The 21,695-nt window shown below is 43.5% G+C and overlaps 1 protein-coding gene and 1 non-coding gene across 6 annotated transcripts in view; both read right to left on the bottom strand.

The window, feature by feature from the left end:
* Window positions 1–18,803, bottom strand: part of MATR3 (matrin 3) — a 46,803-nt gene extending 28,000 nt beyond the window's left edge. For 3 of the 5 annotated variants that reach the window (XM_021701942.2, XM_044916693.1, XM_021701946.2), the window contains exons 1-4: window positions 18,753–18,803; window positions 17,362–17,399; window positions 15,980–16,062; window positions 15,086–15,161 (exon numbers count right to left, since the gene is read on the bottom strand). The gene's annotated coding sequence lies outside the window, so the exon portion shown is untranslated. Of the gene's footprint in view, window positions 1–1,145; window positions 1,272–15,085; window positions 15,162–15,979; window positions 16,063–17,361; window positions 17,400–18,752 lie in introns of those variants that run through there. The other 2 variants (XM_021701943.2, XM_021701945.2) reach the window with 1 other exon arrangement.
* LOC123325412 lies at window positions 15,241–15,441 on the bottom strand. The gene has a single exon (XR_006540417.1). It is a non-coding gene; the product is annotated as a small nucleolar RNA SNORA74 (small nucleolar RNA).
* Window positions 18,804–21,695: the final 2,892 nt, after the last annotated feature.

Raw genomic sequence — 21,695 nt, 5'->3', positions numbered from 1 at the left:
ATATCTGTCTGGAAAACTGTAACTGATCCAATAGGAATATTCCACAGTATAGGGCCACAGAGCAGGAAAAACATCTAGGAGAATCTTCCCACGGCAAACGGGAAGAGTCCCTGTAAAACACCGAATATGGCACAAGGCTAGCAATGAAAAGAAAAACGATGCGCCGACTACGCCACGGTACTCCAAGCCCTTTGTCTGGAAACCGGAAGGTCCCACAACACACGATCCTCTTTAGAGGAACGCAGACTGATAATATCTTAATAAAGAGAAAAGGAATAGGAGGTGACTCTCTAAACAAGTCTCTTCGCTCGCAGCCTACTGCAGAAGGCTTTCTCCACGACGCAATACGAAAAACAAGCGTTAACGTTTCATTTTTCGGCCATTTTTACGCGATGGGGGTGGGGAGGAATTGTTTCTGAGGTCCGGCTAAAATCCCGCGCGGATGTGTGTGGGCGGCGGATAGGGAGTCTTAGGGGGCGCTATGAAGCTATCGGCCAAAAGCAGAGCGAAGGCCGCCGTGACACTAAGAGAAGAAAGAAACGCTGCTCAAACGGCTAAGCTTTCAGAGTCTGCGAAATCCTCCATTTTGCTTCACAATTTAAAGGGGCAAAGGGGGGGGGGGGAAAAAAAGCAAACACCTATCTGGGGCTGGCGCTATTCTAAGACTTCGCTGCTTTAACTATTCTCCCCAAACGGCAGGCCCCCTATGGATAGCCAGTCCCTCAGGCCTCGAGCGCTCCTCCCTTCGCCTCAGAGCTGCAGCCCGCGTGTAACGGGCTCGTCGTCCCGCCCCCGCCCACAGCAAGCCCAGGACGCGGGAAGCTCTGCCGATCGGCTGCCCTCGGCGCCCCCCGACTCTCCCGCCGCACCCCGGGCCCTTGGCTGGCCGCGTGTCTCCCTCCGGGACCGCTCACCTCCGCCGCCCGAGGAGGCTGGTTGCGCCGCCACTGCGCTCCTAACATGGCGGCCGCCGATGAGGCGGCTCACATACGCAACGAGGAGGGAGGCAGAGCGGGCGAGCGGGAGCGAGCAAGAAAGGCGCGCCGCCGGCTCCCCGCGGCCCCTGTCGCCGTCCCTGCCTCCTCCCGGCGGACGCGGAGAGCCCCCGGCCACCCCACCCCGATTCTTACCCGCTTCACGCCTACCTTAAGGAAAGGGAGAGGGAAAAGGAGAGGTAGCTCTCTCCTAGCGAGCGGGACGCGGAGGCTCCCACAATCCCCCGCAGCAACGGCGCTGGTAAGAGGTGGCAGCGGCGGCTGTAGCCCAAGAACAAACCCGCTCTCGCGAGAGAGTACACCCACCCCCACCTCCTCTCGGGTCCTGTTTCTGCGCGCGCCAGGCCCCTCCCCCTACTCAGGGCGCGCACACCATCCGCGCCTTCAACGACGGTCGTTGTTCTCTAATTCTGGAGCCCGCCTGTGGCGGGAAATGGATAGAGCGCTATAGTTTACGAGTTCGAGTCCCATTCCCCAAAAAAGCTTTTTTCCAACCCTTAACTGCATGGTGCAAAATTTAAATAGGGTATGCGTTAGAAGCGAGTCGCGGGAGTCAGTAGCTTAGACCCGATTTCTATTCTGATTATTCTCAATATTTGCCAAGCGCCAGACGGGGAAACCTATACCATTTTAGCCGGCTTTTAATCAGTAATTCCGTGGAGGGTCATGGAGACGGAAGATAGAGAATCCAGCCCATTCAAAGAAAGACCACCGCCGCCACTATGAATTTGACTGAATGTAAAACGCTCCTGAGACTGATAGAGGTTCCCGAATTACACATGTGAAAATCCTGAGGTAGACTTTGAGAAACTGCAGTAGGGCTCCAGGAAAGGGCCATTTCCCTGGGTTTTCAAATTTAAATGCAGAGGGACCAGCAGTCACCTGAAGCCTGAAGTAAATTAGTGAATACAAATACTAATAGCACTCAAATTTTTAAAATCTTGACTGCTGAATCAGACTCGCCATCTTTGAAAAATCGTTCAGGGTCCTCTGTGAAGATAGTGCAGAGGGCAAAGATGGAGAAGACCAGAGACCAGTAGAGAATTGAAGAGATCGTCTAGTTCAGAACTTAACTCTTGTTAATTTGACTGGAAACTGAAGATGAGGAAGGGAAGGGTCATGAATGAATGACAACTCAATGGTTAGCAGTGCTATTAAGTGGCACTGGCAGAGTACCAGGAGGGGAAACCATAGGGCAAGATGTTTGGCATCAATTTTAAAGTAAGGAGTGGTATTTATGGGTCTTGAGCTCAGGGGAAAGAGATGTAGGTTAGTGGCACATTTGAGTTAATGACATAAATAAAGCAATGGGATTTCAAAGTTTAGCTGGAGATAGTACAGTGAAGAGAGGACTTAGGACCTTGAGAAAATCAGGTAGAGCTGAGTGGCAGTGGAGACCAAGTGAGTACAGAGGTTGGGGGCGGGGGAAGCAAAAAGGTTTGGGAAGAGCAGGGAGGCACACAAATTGTACTGTCTTGACAGCCAAAATAGTTAGAGGTCAAAGTGATCAACAGGGTCAGATGCTATCAACAGGGAAGACTAGGACTAAAAACATCTACAAAAGATTTAGCAACATGGACATCATCCTTAACATTATGGACTTGCTTCCAATAAAGTGGGAAAGGAAGTCAGACCAGAGGTGTATTGAAACAGAAAGATGGAAACTACCCCATGCAGGAAAGGTTTGGCTGGAGAAAGCAGGGTTGAGTTTTTCATTTTACTCTGAGAGTTTTGTGGGTTTTTAAAAAAAGATTATTTTATTTTAGAGAGCATAAGCAGGAGGAGCAGAGGGAGAGAAAGAATCTCAAGTGGACTCCACACTGGGCACAGAGCCCGAAGGGGGGCTCCATCCCAGGACCCCAAGATCATGACCTGAGTCTGACGCTCAACTGCCTGCGCCACCCAGGCACCCCTTACTACAGGAGTTTTGAGCACAATTAAAATGTTGGCAGGAAGGGTATTTTAGGAAAGGATTGAAGAGAAAACAAGTTAAAGGAGGGGCAATTTGTAATGGACACTAAAATAGGATCCAGAGAAAGGAGACATGACTTTAACAGGAGACATTGGAGAGGATGGTGTAGAGTTCTCATTAGGTTTGGTTGAAGCCTTGGGAATTATATTCAGGTGACTTCAATTTTGTGACTAAGTCATCCTTGAGGGCTAGAGTTGAAGAAGAGATAATTTTTTTAAAAAAATTTTTATTTATTCATTAGAGACAGAGAGGGGGAAGCAGCGGCAGACTCCCCGTGGAGCAGGGAGCCCGATGTGGGACTCAATCCCAGGACTCTGGGATCAGGACCCGAGCCAAAGGCAGACGCTTAACTGACTGAACCACCCAGGTGCCCCTAAGGGACAATTTTTAAATAGCCATAGTGAAGAGTGGAACTGCAATCCCACATCTCCATGTATGTTGTATAACCATCAAGAACTGAAGCTCCTCTGATAAGTGATGTTTAAAGCCTACTGGTTCGCTCTGTAATGAAACTTTGGGGGATCCTAATTCCTCTGTGAATCTCGAATCTTCCATTCAAAACCGTATCTGCTTTCCACTTGGTGAGCCTTTGATTCCAAGTAATCTTGGCTAAGACTTCCCTTTATGTTGTTTCCAGCACTTAGATGAAACAAGAGGCTCTGTTCCTCATTTAGAAACAAATGCATCTTAGAACTAAGATATGCACTTACCCGTGCTTTTGTATAAGGCTGTAATGCCATCTGGTGATCATACAAAGAAGAAAAGTCAAACTTTATCATTGAGTAATTATTTATTTAGTGGCTCATCAGCAAAAAGACACATTGCAAACCAAACTTAATACAAGATTTCAGTCATTAAATGCCTATTTCATTAAGGACACATTACAAGGGTAGGGATTCAATGACCAATTGCCAGCTCTTAAGGATCATAGTCTGATGGCGAATGGACAAGGAGTCTGGCCTCAAGGTGGGCCTGGCTGTGAGTAGAGATGAATCAAGAGCTCTACGTTGGTTTAGGTTACTTGGGAGTGGGTGAAGTGTGCACCAGGGATGGTAAAGAATGAGGCTACAAAGCAAGAATTTCTGCTAAGACTTTGAAAGGTCTAAGTGACAAGCTTGATACAGCTATGTTATGTAAGACTTTAAACACCAGGAAAGAATCTGGATTTGCGCTGATAATGAAGACCTTTTACAGTTTTGCACAGGAGACATATTGAGGACATGTATTTGATACCACACAATCACTAAGCAGCTGATAATACTTTCTAATTATTATAATTTTTGAGGGTAAAGTACCATTATTCCTGTTTTATGTAAGAGATTAAGAAGCTTGCAGATGATGCAGCTAAATAGTGACAAAAGCCAGGATCTGAACCCAGTTCTATATCAATCCAAACACAGAGCTTGAGCATTACATGATATTGCCTTCACCAGAGCTGTAGTCTCAATCTCTTGACAGTCCACCATCTACTTATTTTTTTAACAGATTTAATGCCCTGAAACCAGGTCATTCCTATACTTTAAGCTATTTAAAAATAGAGAACTATTAACCAGTGGCTCTTTTAGCAGTGGCATGGCGGGGGGGGGGGTGGGTGGGAGGACAGGCAAGAGGAGGTTTAAGTGATTTTTGAACAAGTATTACATATAATAAAATTCAAAGAACACAAGTTTTCCCCAACTTGGGTTCCCCTACATAAAGGCAACCCACTTACCAATCATTTCTTGTGTATTCTAAGGATTTTCTATAAAGAAACACTTTGTATATACATATATGTGTATATGCTTGTGGTTTACTAAAGATGACCACAAATTATTTGCCATTCTTCTCATAGTGGAATCAATTTCTACTCTACCTGCATCTGGAAGGGCCCTATAAATGGCTTTCACCAACAGAATGCAGAAGTAACTTTTTCTCAGAAGAGACAAAAAAAAAATTTTTTTTTAAAGATTTTATTTATTTGAGAGAGAGAGAATGAGAGAGAGCACATGAGAGGGGGGAGGGTCAGAGGGAGAAGCAGACTCCCTGCCGAGCAGGGAGCCCGATGCGGGACTCGATCCAGGGACTCCAGGATCATGACCTGAGCCGAAGGCAGTCGCTTAACCAACTGAGCCACCCAGGCGCCCGAGACAAAATTTTAAGATCTTTTTTCATCCACTTGGAACCCAGTTGCCATGTGAAATCCCAACCACTGTGAAGAGGCCACAACAAAAGAACCAAAGCACTTCAAGTCTACAGCTCCAGCTGAATGAAGCCTCCAAATGGCTAGAGCTCCAGCCAAGTCCATGTAGAACACAACCACCCAGCTGAGCCCTATCAACCTGAAGAATTTTAATACTTGTTTGAACCATTAAGTTTTAAGGTGGTTTGTTATGTCATGATACACTAAATGGAGATTTATTTACTTTTTATTTATTTATTTTAAAGATTTTATTTATTTGACAGAGAGAAACACAGCGAGAGAGGGAACACAAGCAGGGGGAGAAAGGGAGAACCTTGGGATCATGACCTGAGCTGAAGGCAGATGCTTAATGACTGAGCCACCCAGGCGCCCTTTTTACTTTTTTTAATACTTTAATAGTAATCTCTATGCCCAGTATGGGGCCTGAACTCATGAGCCTGAAATCGAGTTGCATGCTCTACTGATGGAGCCAGCCAAGTGCCCCTCCATACAGAATTTAAAAAATCTAGTCACATAATTCATTCCTTTTAAGTACTCTTCGTTTTGTTTTTTTAACTCAGAAGGCAAAGGGATACTACACGATATTTTTTTTTTTTAAAGATTTTATTTATTCATTTGACAGGGAGACACAGCGAGAGAGGGAACACAAGTGGTGGGGGGAGTGGGAGAGGGAGAAGCAGGCTTCCTGCGGAGCAGAGAGCCTGATGCAGCAGGGCTCGATCCCAGGACCCCGGGATCATGACCTGAGCTGAAGGCAGACGCTTAACGACTGAGCCACCCAGGCGCCCCAAGGGATACTACACGATTAAAGGAAAAACCATGCTTTCTTATTGTACTTTCTAAATTTAATTCAGAGTCTATTTCTGGACTTCCTTTTATCTGTTCTATTCATTGAGTAAGCTAGTCAGGTGCCAGTATCAACATTTTACTTTTTGTGACATTTTAATATCTGGTAGGTCTAGTTATCCTGTATGATTCTACTTTTTCACATTATGGTTATTCTTATTTTTCCATATGAATGTTACAATCAACTTGTGTAGTTACAAAAAAAATCCTGTTATTTTTATTGGAATTTTTATAAACTTACATTTTTCTTTAGGAGATTTATCTTTGGGGCACCTGGCTGGCTCAGTTGTTAAGCATCTGCCTTTGGCTCGGGTCATGATCCTGGGGTCCTAGGATCGAGCCCCACATCGGGCTCCCTGCTCGGCGGGAAGCCTGCTTCCCCCTCTCCCACTCCCCCTGCTCGCATGTCCTCTCTGTCAAATAAATAAATAAAATCTTAAAAGAAAAGGGAGATTTATCTTTATGTTGAAATTTCTTAGACATGGTATGATTTACCATTTAAGGTCTCATTTGTGTCAGTATTTTAATGTTTTCCTCATCTGTAACATCTGTACATATATCTAATTATTCCCATATTTATTTCCCTTCCAATTTATCTTCAAACCTATTACTTGTTACTTCAACGAACCACTTTCAATGGACACCCATAGACATATTTCCAAGTAAACTTACCATCTATGAGTGATTTTTACTTCTTTCCCCATTTTTTTTTTCTAATTATGTTTGATAGTAACCTTGAAAAAAGCTCTTTTTTAAAAAAATAGGATCATTTCTAGGGTTTCCTCATTAAGCATCACACAGTCTTTTGGAGTAAGACACTTTTAACAGGTTAGGAATGTTGACCCTCAGCAGTTTTAGCAAATGCTGTTTTAGCATGTAGGGAGATTATTCTCTTTTCTTTTTTTAAAGATTTTATTTATTTATTTGACAGGGAGAGAGACAGCGAGAGAGGGAACACAAGCTGGGGGCGGAGGGGAGTGGGAGAGGGAGAAGCAAGCCTCCCGCCGAGCGGGAGCCCAATGCAGGGCTAGATCCCAGGACCCTGGGGTCATGACCTGAGCTGAAGGCAGAGGCTTAACAACTGAGCCACCCAGGCGCCCCTAGGGAGATTATTCTTGATATATTGTTGAAATAATCTCAGAATGACTTTTCTGTGTTGCATTATTATTTAACTGTTTATTACATGTATCTATAACATCTTTATGTCCCTAATTTAGCAGTTGTACTACTATATATGTAAAACTAGGGCGCCTGGGTGGCTCAGTTGGTTAAGCGACTGCCTTCGGCTCAGGTCATGATCCTGGAGTCCCTGGCTCGAGTCCCGCATCGGGCTCCCTGCTCGGCGGGGAGCCTGCTTCTCCCTCTGACCCTCCCCCCTCTCATGTGCTCTCTCTCTCATTCTCTCTGTCTCAAATAAATAAATAAAATCTTAAAAAAAAAAAAAAAAAAAAACTAAAATGGGAACCCTACTCTACTCCATCCTTTAATAAAGTAAATCTTTGAGGCACCTGGCTGGATCAGTCGGTTGAGCGTCCAACTCTTTTTTTTTTTTTTTTTTTTAAAGGTTTTATTTATTTATTTGAGAGAGAGAATGAGAGAGAGTATGAGAGGGAAGAGGGTCAGAGGGAGAAGCAGACTCCCCGCTGAGCAGGGAGCCCGATGCGGGACTCGATCCAGGGACTCCAGGATCATGACCTGAGCCGAAGGCAGTCGCTTAACCAACTGAGCCACCCAGGCGCCCGAGCGTCCAACTCTTGATTTTCACTGAAGTCATGATCTCAGAGTTGTGAGATGGGACCCAGCATCGGGCTCTGTAGGGGCCTAGAGCCTGCTTAAGATTCTCTCCCTCTCCGCCCTGCATTCTCTTTCTCTAAAAAAAAAAAAAAAAAAAGGTAAATCTTTGAGGAATTTTTTAATGTCTCAATTTTCTTCTTCTGACCCTCACTGAACCCATAGTTTAGTAGGGCTAGCACTGAATAATTTTAATAAAATGTGACAAACACTATCAGAGGGCAAGCCAGGGTGTGGGAATGTGTGACCCATTGAGGCCTTCCAGAGGAACATTTTAAAAAAACCTAAGAGGGGTGCCTGGGTGGCTCAGTCGTTAAGCGTCTGCCTTCGGCTCAGGTCATGATCCCAGGATCCTGGGATCGAGCCCCGCATCGGGCTCCCTGCTCCGCGGGAAGCCTGCTTCTCCCTCTCCCACTCCCCCTGCTTGTGTTCCCTCTCTGGCTTTCTCTCTGTCAAATAAATAAAACCTTTAAAAAATAAAAATAAAAAAACCTAAGAGATTCATAGTGATATGACAGGAAGAATAAAGTAGATGTGTGCTAAAAGCAAGGCTAATGGGTTTGTCTGTATATGTTCTTTGTATGCCAAGAGCAAAAGGAAGCCTCTTCAAGCTTCAGCAACAGTGGCCAAGATGCTGATAGCCTGAAAGAAGGTATTTGGCATTTGGAATAGTTTTAAGAAACTAGAAAAAACTGGTATTTCAGTAGTTCATGAAAGATGTTAATCCTTAGTCTCAATGAGTTTGATGATTAAAGAAGGCAAGCAATTATTTATTAGAATTAGTTGGAAAGACCTGGGGGCACCATACTTAAAAGTTCCAAGTCAAACACTAGTTTTGGAGCTAGATTAATTGAACACCACAGTAGTTCCTGGACCCACTGTGTGACCTTGGGCAAATAACAGCAGTACCTTGTAGGCCTGTTGAGAGGATTAAGATATGTAGAATGAGTTTACCAATTCTGGCACATCAACATGTAGTAAATGTTATCAGTGTTGTAGAGTGCCACACGTCCTGCAGTATATTTACAGGAATATCCTAAAATGACAAAACCATAGATTCAAAGGTTATTTATTTTTATAGAGCCCCAGAGTAAGCATGTTAAAATTATCCATTTAAGTCTGGTTATAACCTACGTTTAATCTGGCACCTACTTGTCAGCACAATGACCGCTAGTTAGAGAGTTTTCTAGTTATAATTTACACACAAAGCTGTTTCACAAAATTTAACTATAAAGACACAGATTACTGAAAAAAGTAACAAAAGGCCACACATATATTTTAGTTAACAGATGTCTCGGGGCACCTGGGTGGCTCCATCGTTAAACGTCTGCCTTCGGCTCAGGTCATGGTCCCAGGGTCCTGGGATCGAGCCCCGCGTCGGGCTCCCTCCTTGACAGGAAGCCCGCTTCTCCCTCTCTCACTCCCCCTGCTTGTGTTCCCTCTCTCGCTGTGTCTCTCTCTGTCAAATAAATAAATAAAATCTTAAAAAAACAAACAAAAAAAACCAGATGTCTCAAATTGGAACAACAAATCTTCTGCAAATCCATTATTTTCTTTCAATACTTTCTGAAGTTAAACTTAGTTTTAAATAGTTGCACACTAGGTTACATCTTTAGAGTCCAAGAGCAAATGCTTTGGAAATCAGACACCTTTGTTTTCATGATTTTTTTTCAAACCGTTAAAGAACAAAACCAGCACTGTTGATACTTTCAGTTACTGTGGTAATCTTGAAAAGCAGGATATGCCAATGGCATTACTCTATTTTGGATACATTTTGACACAAAGATATTAATATTTACCAGCTGAAGGTCTTTAATCAGCTGTCAGCAGAACTGAGGCTGCTTGGCAGTATGGGAAATAAGTAAACCTTGAGAAGCTGGTGCATAAGACCTTTCAAAGGACTCTTACACAGCATCTGACTATCTAGCTCTTTGGGGAGCCATGGTGCAAAGACGCATGGAATGGGTACTCAGATACTCAGGGAAGGTGGCTTCTCTGCAGAAGGGCTGTCTGAGCTAAGACCTCAAAGGAGACAAAATGGAGAAGGAAGATGGAACCAGAAAGGCAAACAGCATGTGCAGAGACTTAAGAGCAAAAGGCTTATCAAGGACTGAAAGAAACCAGTGTGGCCAGAAGGGAATCTGAGGGTGGTAAAGATGGGGAGATGAGAGGGTAAGGGTTAGACTGTGTTAAGGCCTGACAGGCCATGTTAAGGTAAGCAGGGACTATTTCTTCTCCATCACTCACCCCAACATCTAGCAGAGTTCACTTAATAAAGGCTATAAACTGATAAAAAGGATGAGTTAAATGACAGTCTTCTGATAAGATGTGTGATTGGCATAGGTCATTGTCTTCCTCTAACGCAGCCCTGGAGATTACACAAACAAGAAGTAAGTCAGAGATCTGAAAAATTAAATATGATGAGTGCTTGGAGGAACTGATCATGATTGGGTCCTACTATAGAAGGGCAAGAAATGGAAGCCTAGTGCAGAAAAGGGCAGAGTGCAATGAGAGTAGGGGTAGTAGAGGCTAGGGCAGAACTTTTCCATTATGCCTTTTCCCCTCCTGCTCATTGCCTTACATCTTTCATTGGCAGGGTGGCCAACATCTTGCAACCTTACGTAGCCCCTGGAGTTCTCCAGAGTATTACAACTGAGGAGAAGGAGAGAGAGTTCTACTAGCTGCCACTCTGGTGAAGTCCAGATTCTAACTCAGAAGCTTTATGCCTTTGAGGGCATCTCCACCCTCCAACCCATTCTGACACCAGAACAAGGGCTTGGCTCCTCCCTTCTACAAGATTAAAACAACAACAACAACAACAAGTCCCATCCTCCACTGTGAGCTCATAGGGTAAGAAGAATCAACTTTTGCATCCGCTATAAAAGAAAACAAGGTCAACCATTATTCTAGATGAGGGAGAATAAACGACTATAGAATAAAAGGTGTTGAATATTAAAAATGAAATGTTTACACAATACGGGGGACAGTGAAGTAAAGATCCTGGTTATACAGTTCATTGTTCTACCAGCAGACAGGGCCTAGAAGCAACAGCACCTCAGCATCAAGAGCATATCTAGTGCCCAGATCTTGTTTCGTAATGCCATTCACCAGTAAAGGAACCAGGGGTCCCTGGACAAATGTTTGACACTGAGACAGGAAAGATACAAGATGAGCATGGAGCATCTTAATAGTGCCATAAAGTGAGAAGTGCTTAAAAACCAAAACCCCACAATGATGGAGGCATACTGAAGGTATACAGTAGCCAAACAAAGAGCTCTCCCAAAGGCCAAAGCTGGAACACTGAACAAAATAAAGTATTACTGGATTACTTCCCAAAGCATAACAGAAATAGCCATGGGTTTATAGTGGTATAAATAAATTGAATGAGAGGTCAATTTATTTCTTAAGAATTCCAAGTAACCTACATAGATATTCCACCTTCAAAGAGAGCACAACTCCTGTCTTTTTAACTGTTTGTTGCACACAGTGATTTCATTCCAAAGCACACAGAATTGGGTCAGGGAGAGTAACTCTACAGTGGAGAAATTTGGCAAGACAAACCTCAGCCAGCTGATCAAGGTTAACAGCAACACTAATAAGTCACCTTGATAAAGAGAATGGAAATTTACCTCTATGGTCTTCCTCTCAAAATCCCTTAAGCCCAGCTTAATCATGAGAAAAACTCAATCCTAACTGAGGGACTCAAATTCAAGGTCATCAAAAATAAGCAAGTCTAAGAAGCTGTCATAGCTAAAAGGAACCTAAGGAGGGGCGCCTGGCTGGCTCAGTTGGTAAAGTATGTGACTTGATCTCAGAGTTTTAAGTTTGAGCCCCATGCTGGGTATAGAGGTTACTCCAGAATAAAATCTTAAAAAAAAAAAAAATAATAATAATAATTTTTAAAAGGAGCCCAAGGAGATATAACTAAATGTGATATCCTCAATGAGATCTTAGAACAAAGGACATTAAGTAAAAACTAAGGAAATGTGAATAAAGTATGGACTTAGGTAATAGTAATGTATCTATATTAGTCCACTAATTATGACAAATGAACTATACCAATGTAAAATGTTATTAGAGGAAACTGAGTGTATGGTACATGGGAATTCTTTGTACTATCTTCACAAATTTTCTGTAAATCTACAATTATTCTAAAATAAAATTTCAAGGTCCATTTTATCAGCCTTTTCTGAGGTAGTAGTTAAGTCACCCTTAACAAGTAGTACAGAATAGTCTCATACTCTAAAGGGCCTTTACTGGAGAATAGGGAGGGCCAAAGTAACAGGCTTCTTAGAAGAAGACCTTAGGATACTAAACTGACAAATATATGACCCAGCAAGCTGGCTTATTGTTTCTAAATAGCAGTAAAGAGAAAGAATTGCTAAGCAGACATTCTAAGTATTACAGTTGATTTGTTAATTCAGTGAAATTGTTTTCCAAGAGAATATTGACAGGTGCATTAACTGGAGCTGTTCATAAAGCCCTAATTAGGCAACAAGATTCAAGGAGTCATTGTCACTCTTTTAAGTACTTAATTAGTTGCTCTTAAGGGATTGTTTTCTTTTGTGTGAATTCCCAGGCAGTGATCCACCTTTGTGTCCCTTTGGGGCCTGCACAATTTATTTCTCTGGGGTTTTATTTTTATTTTCCTGATTACAATGAGACATGATCCACAATTTTAATGCAAAACTCCACTGATAGCAGTTTCAACCCTGAAGGAAGGAAGTAAATTACCGATAGGCACCAGGGATGGTCTACTCAATACTTGTGTCTCCCTACCCATCCTGCTTTAGTTTTTCCTCTTAGTATGGCATAGGACTGAGCCTTGAAACTTGAGCAGGACAATGAAGAGGGTCACTGTGTCTACTAATTGCTACCTACAATAGGTGGTGGCAGCTTGGGGCTAAATAGTTACTTTAAAATGTTTTACTTCATCTTCTTTTATTTCCTCACCAGGAGATTAAAAAAAAAAAATCAAGTCAACAGGGAGTAGTAGGTGACTGACTATCTTCACCTATCAACTAGGAAATCCCATTACATTATTTTAATGTGCATGATTAAGCCACTGAAATCTCCTGGGGTATTGAATACAGGTATCAATGAATCATCCTTCTTCAAGTAGCAACAAAGAAGCACCCTCCCTGCACGTGGGTAGCCTTAAGAGTAGTCAGGAAGGCAATCTGTATGCTCAGAGGAGCATACCATCCCAGATTTTAAACCAATATGTCATGACAAAGTCTTCCTCCTTTCTTAGGGACCATTTCTATTTCACGACCTAGGGCTGAAGCTGTGATCAGACTGCTGTTCTTAGAACCTCTCCTTTGGGTATACATTAAAAATGAAGAGAACCACTATGATAAAAGTAAGCCACGCAAAGAGTGTACACAAAAAACTCCAAACACAAGAAAGGACTATTCTAGTACTGGATAATTTACTAAAGTCATCTTAGTCCTCTAAAAGAGGTAGAGTTTAAGGCTAGAATGGTAAAGGCTTGCTGTGAGGCAAAGGTACTGATAACATGGAATTCTTCAGAGACATGTTGGTCTTGGCCCTGAACCTGTCACTAAATGAGCTGTCAAATCTCAAGGCCTGAATTTAATTTTCTAGAACAGGGATTGGCAAACCCTAGCTCACGGGCCAATTTTGGCCTGCCAATCTGTTTTTGAAAAGCCCTCAAGCTTAGAATGATTGGGGGAAATTTTTCAGTCATAACACTGAAAACTTTACAAAATTCCAATTTCAGTGTCCATTAATAAAGTTTTATTGGAACACAGCAATGCTCATTTGCTGACACACTGTTTATGCCTATGGCTGCTTTCATACTGCAAATGCAGAATTGAGTAGCTACAAGAGACTATATGGTGTACAAACCTAAAATATTATCTGGGCTTTCACACCAAGTTTGTCAACCCGTGCTCTAGAACATCAGTGTATAGTGAAACTTCCCATATTGGTCGAAATGTTCTGAGCTGTCCACTATGGTAGTCACTAAATACTGACATGGAAAACCACATTTAGTTTTTGTCAGTTGAAGTAGTGTCATGTATTGTACAACACAACTCTATGAGACTTTAGTTTAAGCCTTGGGCCTTAGATCAAGTATTCTCTAATATTCTCGTACTCTAACTTTTTAGAGTACTAAGTTTTAGATAGGCAGCCCTATGTGAACTCTAAGTTTTAGAACTCTAAATTTTTCCACCTGTGAAGAAAACCTGTTTTTTAAAAAAATTTTCTTTCTTTTAAAGTAAGCTTTACAAACAACATGGGGCTTGAACTCAGGACCCTGAGATCAAGAGTCGCATGCTCTTAAAAAAAAAAAAAAAAAATCACATCCTCTATGGACTGACCCACCCAGGAGCCCCAAAAAAACTTCACTTTATATTTTTCCTTTACTCTCACACTACTACCACACTCTCACCATTTCTGACACCAGATGTGTGTGGGTTTTCCCCCACACCAAGCAAGTCTGTGTCACCAGCTGGGTGTTCTACAGTTTCACTCAGTTCTGACACTATACACCTGGAGTATCATCAGACCCCACAGGTTAAGGGCACAGTCCAACAAGACTGCTCCTCCCTCACTGCAGATGCCAATCACAAGTCCAGGTTGTTACCAGTGCTTCTGACCAGTTTCTGATATAAATCAGAGGTTCCCACAAACCCCCCTCAGGTTTGGTTAATTCGCTAGAGTAGTCTCCGAACTCAGGAAAATGGTTTCATTACTGTTTACCAGTTTATTTTAAAAGGATATGAGACAGGCTATAAACATCCAGATGGGAGATGCACAGGGCAAGGCTATACGGAAAGGGACATCGAGCTTCCACGCCTTCTCTGGGTGCACTGCTCTCCCAGCCCCTCCAAGTGTTCACCACCTAGAAGTTCTCTCAACTCCACACTACTGGGATTTTTATGGAGGCTTCATCATGTGGGAATGATCAATTATTAACTCCATTTCCAGCCCCTTTCCCTTTTCTGAAGAATGCAGGTGGGGCTGAAACTTCTAAGCTTCTAATCATTGCTTGGCCTTTCTGGTGACCAGCCTCATTAGAACAAGACATTCCAATCACCCAGGAAATTCCTGGGTTTAGGAGCTCAGTGTCAGGAATCAGAATCAAAGACCAAATATTAAAACAAAAGATGCTCCTACTGTTCTTATCACTTAGGGAATTTTAAGAGTTCTGGGAACTCTGTGCCAAGATGGGAGCAGAGGCCAATATGTATTTTTTCTATTATTTCACACCACCCATCTGAGCTGAAACAAGTTCATGAGAACCTACACGACAAAAGGGACTATATACATTACCTATCCTGATGTCACATAGGGTTGTGAGACATCTGAGGTCCTGATGGAGGCAGATTTCTCACTCGGGTAAAGGCATCTAGGATTCAAAGAGGAAAGGAATGACAAGCTATCCCTAAGATAGGGTCCTTTCCTCAAAAAACAAACAAACAAACAAAACTGTTTGCACCCAGACTAGGACCAACTCCACAGGAGGAGTTACTCCACTCTCACAGGTGCAAAACGCTGCCCAAGAGTACTTAGCCACAACACCAAAACAGTGCTTGGAGCCAGACCTCAGTAAAGGCCGCATTTGCTCTTCCAACAGTGTAACACCATCCAAGGCATCAAACTAGCCTGGATAGCTGACAACAGTTGGGTGATTCCCAAAACAGCTTTCTTTGTTTCAGATACCCAGACACCCCAAGTAGAAGATAGGGATACAGGTATCCTCATGAATTCAATGTTGACTACAAACCAGAAGCCTGGAAGCACTGATGGCAGACTTTGCTGCCAAGCCCTTTAAACAAATAGGAAACAGGAACCCCTTTCCCATGCCTTCAGTCATTCTGTCCAACATTCAGGGAATTCCTGCTATGTGCCAGGCACTATGATTGGGATCTAGCAGTGAACACACAAGATACACCATCCTTGTTATCCGGGACTTTACAATCTCCTTTTACATTCCTCAGATGGAATGGTACAGATAATCTCACAGATCCTACATGCCTTCAGACCATAACCACCAAAATCCCACTTAGCCTTTCACAGCTCAGAGGCCGAACTTGTTTGGGTGGGTGGGGGGGGGGGGGCAAAAAAGGTGATTTTGCCTCCCCGCTGCTTCCTGATGGATACCAACCAGCAAACAGGCCTGCCACACAGGAGGCAGTCACTGTTGGAATGAATAGGGACATTTACCTGAGAATGCCATTACAGACTGTTGACCAGCCACTAATTTTCTCTCTTTAGGAGGACCCAGGATGCCCCACTTTCAAGTCATCCTGAAAAAGAAAAAGATTTCATCGTTCAACACCCCAGACTAAAACAGTAGCTCCTGAAGCTGCTTTTCTGTAGAAATGGAAACAATGCTGTCTGCCATTTATGATTTACTCTATTTTCAATACCCTCCAGAATTATTTTATTTCCCATTGTCTTTTTCTTGTCTATAATTACCATTAAAACTAACCGTTTCCCCAAACCCTCTAGATTGCATGACTCCTAAGACGCCATATGTAAAAGGCTATTTACAATGAACATCTGAGGTATTCACACAAAGCACTCAACATTTAGCTAAGTTAACCCTTTTCAGGGAAAGCCAATTGACATAACAAAGCTAGCTTTTATAAATAACTCCCATGCCTCCTAACATCCTCACCAGTTCCTCCTGTGGAATCTAGGCTGTCACTTCACAGAAGCAACTAAGAAGCAGCAACTAAGTCAGCCCTATTGGACAATCTCCAGCATCACCCTGAGTGATAAGTGTTTGCCTAGAACTGAGAAGCAGCTCTTCTCAGAAAATTAGCAATCCAAAACAAAATCACTACAAAAAGGGACCCAGTATTTACTGCTCCAAAGGGGCAACAACTCTGTTCACTCCTGAAAATCAGTAAGAAACCAACAAAAATATAGTGTCAGCCTAAAGCAGAAATTAGTATGGTTGTAGCTAAGCCTACTGCCTAGAGCTTCTCAATCTATTGGTTATTTTTATATTTTATTAAAGACCTAGAGAAGAATGCCCTAATTTTAAAGCAAATTCACATCAACATTTCCCTAATCAGGCATTCCTATAGGTAACTGCATCTATGAAACCCCCTATAAAGGGATCAGCATGACTAGCTTTCTATGGTGCAGGAATGGGGGCCAGGCACTTTGATTTCGGTGAAAAATTGCAAAAATCCCATTGACTCTTTGGAGCACTTGGTAGGCACTCAAAAAATAAAAAGGTGACTTTCTCCCTCTACTACATTCCTCATGGCTCGATTACCTTTGTTCTGTGTCCAAGGTATGATTCAAGTAACTTCATACTAGCCAAACCTGTTGAACAAGAACCACTCAAAAAGATTTGGATTTTTAGGTTTCTCCCTGCAAAGTCATGCCCTTACAGATTTAACCTTAATGAATAAACAATTATGCTGGCATCCTGGTATAGTTAACAACAGAGTTAGCATGAACCAGGCCCAGAATGCCAACCAGCTATCGGCTGCTATTCTCCCAGCAGTGTAACACTTGCCTAGGTACACAGCAACCTAGGCAGCTGCCTACAGCTGGGGCCGAAGGCAGGCTAATGAAGTTGCACTCACCTGGGGCTGCCTCTGTCCAAAGCCCACGGCTGTCCCCTCTGCAATCAAAGCACTCCAGGTTAGAGTCAGCCAACAGTAGTGAACACTAACGTGAAGTTCAAGACCTCTGCCCGCAAAAACCCCATAAATTATTTCTGAGTCATAGAAATAGGCAATAAAACAAAAAGCTTTTCCTTGGGTAGCTTTACTTTCTCACGTCATCTGTTAGCCATGGGCCACAGCAACTCAACCGGAGCATTTTTTTTTAACATTTTATTTTTAAGTAATTTACACCCAACATGGGGCTCGCACTTACAACCCTGAGATCAAGAGTTGCATGCTCTTGATGAGCGACTGAGCCAGCCAGGGGCCCCTCAACAGCGGCGTATTAATGATCTAGTCAACAAGTAGAAGGACGCTTGGCTCTATCACTTAACAGCTAAGTAACAGTGAACAAGTAACCTCTCCGTACCTCTCAGTCTCATTTGTAAAATGGGAATGTTATCAATAGTACTCTGTACATGAGCTGGTTGTTAGACCAAAAAATAATACAAATTAAGCCCAAGAATATCTGGTATAAAGTATGTGGTCAATAAACACTTCCTGTTATCAAGAGCTACATTCCAGGCAAGGAGATGATGAATAGGGGGAATAGAAGTGGGAAAGTTACCTTGGGAGAGCAATGGGCAGGGAAAATCGGAAAGGCTGGTTAAAACTAGATTGGAGAGGATGTGGATTATGAGACCTTTTGAAGAACAATAAAGCAGTACTTCAGAGAAATCCGATGTGATAATGGTATGAAAGGAACTGGAAACAAGCTGCCATTCCTGCCAACGACCTCAACTATTGGTTGAAAGCCGTAACCAAAATGTTTGCAAGAATGTTAATAAATATTCCTACCCATTCACCATTGTAATTTACCTTATTTACGTAAGATTAGGGTATCTAAGACAATACATTTTTCCAGCCATGCTCTAATTTCACTCTTAACAAACTCCAAACAATTGAGAGAAAAAGTAAAATAGAGGGGGCCCATTGTTGAGGTCTAAAAACGAAATTTTAAGAAAGCCTGCCCCTTTCAGGGGCTTGAAAGACCTGACCGAGCTCCACCCGGACACGTGCTCATCACAAATCTTCCCCAGCTCCTGGCCCCGGCGCCAGGCTCCTGGGAAACGAGACTCGCTCAGACCAGATCTAGGTGACTCTCCAGGGACAAGAGGGATGGTAGAAAACAGGGGGCGACTCTAGGGCTACACTCTCGCAGCGACTCTTCTAGATGCCCTCCAAACCCGGGGTCATGATGGAACGAACCCCAAATTCGTCGCGTGCCTCAGAAGAAGCCTCCCCACAGCTGCCTCTCTCCCCGAACTAGTAAACCTCCCAAGCTTCTCCGCACTTGGCCCTTAACTCACCCGCACGTGTCGGGAGCTCCGCCGGGGCGCTCCCGCCGGAGCAGAGGCCGCAAGAAAAAGGACAGCCCGAAACCGAGGGGAGCCCCGCCCCGGGGCGGATACGGAGCAGGCCCTTAGTGGGCGGGGCCCGGAAGCCCCGCCCAGGAAAGTCCGGGTTAGAAAAATGCAGGAGCGGTGGCAGAGGTGAGCTTACTCCTTAGAGAAGCTAGCACCTCACAATAGGAAGGGCAGGAATCTGCACGAGGGCTACACTTATTTGACCCCCATCCCGTTTGTTACTTACCGATGGGAGGGGGCGTTGGGTTTGGAGGTGCTAAAGACTGAACTTGGTGTGTCCTAAGGGGGGCCGTGCTTCCTGCCCTGCCCACACCGAGAGCCCGCCGGATGCCGGATCCTGTCGCACGAGTGGCGCCTTTGGGTTCCTGCTGGTGCAGCCCACGCTTTTTCCACCTCCCGCTCAGATCTCTCAGGCTTTCTCCAGTAGGGTTGTCCCTGGGCTGATGGCTCGCCCACCCACACAGGTCTCCTTAGTTTTCGGGTTCTCTCCAGAAGATTTTCGGGTAGATTATGCCTGGCACTCCTACAGCCTAACCCTGTGGGTCAGCGTCCCGGATGCCCTGCAGTGGCATCCTTAGTTGAGTTGCAGTCCCTAAAGACTACTGGCTTTCTCTCTGCCAGAGTTGCCTTGCACCGTGGCACAGTCAGCCAAGGAGGCACATCTTGAGTTTAGACAGATTGCCCACCAGGTTATCAGCATTTCTTATGAACACTAAAACTTCTCCCATTAGCTAGAGTCAGTACGATTCTGTCCTGCTGAATAGTTGGTAAAGCTGGAGCCCCTCTCTCCTAGCCCCCACGGCAGCCTATCCTGTCTGCTCATCTATAGCACCTGGCACCTTTGCCAGGCAAGCCCCTAGGAATCAGCCACTGCCCTTGGCATCTGCCAACATGTTTTATTATCTTCCCTCAGCTATCATAATGAGAGGAAATGTGTTTCCTGCGCACCGCATTCCTCACAGACCTCTGCTGAGAAAGGCCAGAGTGCAAAATTGATTCCGGCTAGAGACAGACACTAGGCTCTAAGGCGAGAGAGAGAAGTAGTAAGCACAATTCCTCCAGTTTTGATGGAGTCGGACACAGGCTGTGGCTGGAAAAAGGCTTACATAAATGCAGTAATTAAAAAAGTTACATGAGCAGTGCTGAGCTGGTAGGCAGGAGCTCTGCTTTGCAGTTAAATAGGAATGTGGATGAAGACTGCTGCCATAATCAATGCCTGCATCCGGCTGTCACAGTGTGTTCATAAAAGAGGGTTATGAGAGCTATAAAACCCTGCAGATTGGGTGGGTAATTGTCCCGTGGAGCTCTGCTAAAGGCGAAATTGCATTGACATCTCACATATTTTGCTTTCTTTTCTTCTAAACACACAAAATGGAGAAGGAGAGCTATCCTGAGGATTCAGGAAAAGGAAAGGTGAGGTTTGTGTGAATATGTGCATGTGTGCTTTCAGCGAAGAGACAGGAAGTAATTGAGGCTAGAGAAATACAGGGCCTTTGGGGAGAGAAGGACCAATGACCTGGTGACTACTGGATTCATAGATTAGTCAGGTAGGAGGCAGGATTTGTGTGGAAAGAAGGCCAACCATTATGAGTAAGGCTGAGTGGTGGGCCATGTTGTCATGTCATTGCAAATGTAAACTTTTTTAAGTATAGGGCATTCAGTGTCCTACGGAGGAAAACCTAGATTATGATTTCTGCATTTCTTAGTTAAAAAATTCTTCATAGTCAACCTTCTTAGCCTCTAACCTTTTAAATTCTGAATTCATTTTGGTGAGTTGATTGACATGGTCTTTTACCTGTCATAGCAACTACTTTTCTACTGTGTTTCTGTATTACTCTTTTTTTTTTCCTTCCACATTTTTATTTAATGTTTCTTATTCTTGCAAAGACAAAATTGTTAGGAATAATAACAAAAAAAGAAAAGGGAAAATTTCTAGGAAAAAAAAAAATGCAGCCAGATGAGAGACAAAGGATTAGCTTTGAGTTTGACCTCATAATCGGATCTAGCCCTAAGGGACACTAGGTCCCCAAACTTCTTGCGTGCCTTTCCCTCCCTCCTCTGTCTATACTCTCCTTGCTTCCCTTCTTGAAGCCTTTTGCCCTTGAGATTGATCCCTTTCCTCTCCTCCCTGGACAGGAACCACCGGTAGAGAAATGTTCAATCATATATTCAGTCAGTCAGTCAACCAGCATTTACTGAACATCTGCCATTTGCCAGACCCTGTGCAGGTGCTTCAGATAAAGTCAGAGCAATAGAGATCTCTGCTTACCTAAAGCTTACAATTTAGTGGGGGGGAAATGACAAATAGTCTAGGTATCCCTGGGCAGATGTCAGAGGACAGCTAACCTAGCTGGGGGAGTCAGGGAGAGTACTAGAGATGGCAGCATTCCCTCTGGATGATCCTAAGAGCTTAGAGTTGAAGAGGGATCCCTCCTTCATCCCTGTACTCTACTCCTCCTGCTGCTTCTCTGTAATAGCTATCCAGATTAGAGTGGGGCCCTGTAGTTGTCCTTGTTATTTCTCAAAAGCATAGTTGAATTGGCAAGGATATACAGAAATTGGACTCCTCATACGCTTCTGGTGGGAATGTAAAATGGTGCAACTGCTTTGAAAAACAGTCTGGCAGTTCTACAAATGATTAACCATAGAGTTACTTTATGATTCAGCAATTCCACTCCTAGGTATATACCCCAGAAAATGAAAATATATATCCACACAAAAACTTGTACACAGATTTTCGTAGCAGCATTATTCATAAAAGATAAAAGGTTGAAATAGCCCAAATGTCCATTAACTGACAAATGGATAAATAAAATGTGGGATATCCATATAGTGGAATATTACTTGGTCATAAAAGGAATGAATGCTACAACGTGAATGAACCTT

The sequence above is a fragment of the Neomonachus schauinslandi genome, chromosome 7 (assembly GCF_002201575.2).
Source record: "Neomonachus schauinslandi chromosome 7, ASM220157v2, whole genome shotgun sequence".
NCBI classification, from domain to species: Eukaryota; Metazoa; Chordata; class Mammalia; order Carnivora; family Phocidae; genus Neomonachus; species Neomonachus schauinslandi.
Note: the sequence above shows the minus strand (reverse complement) of the source record. Positions and strands in the feature narration are given on the sequence as shown.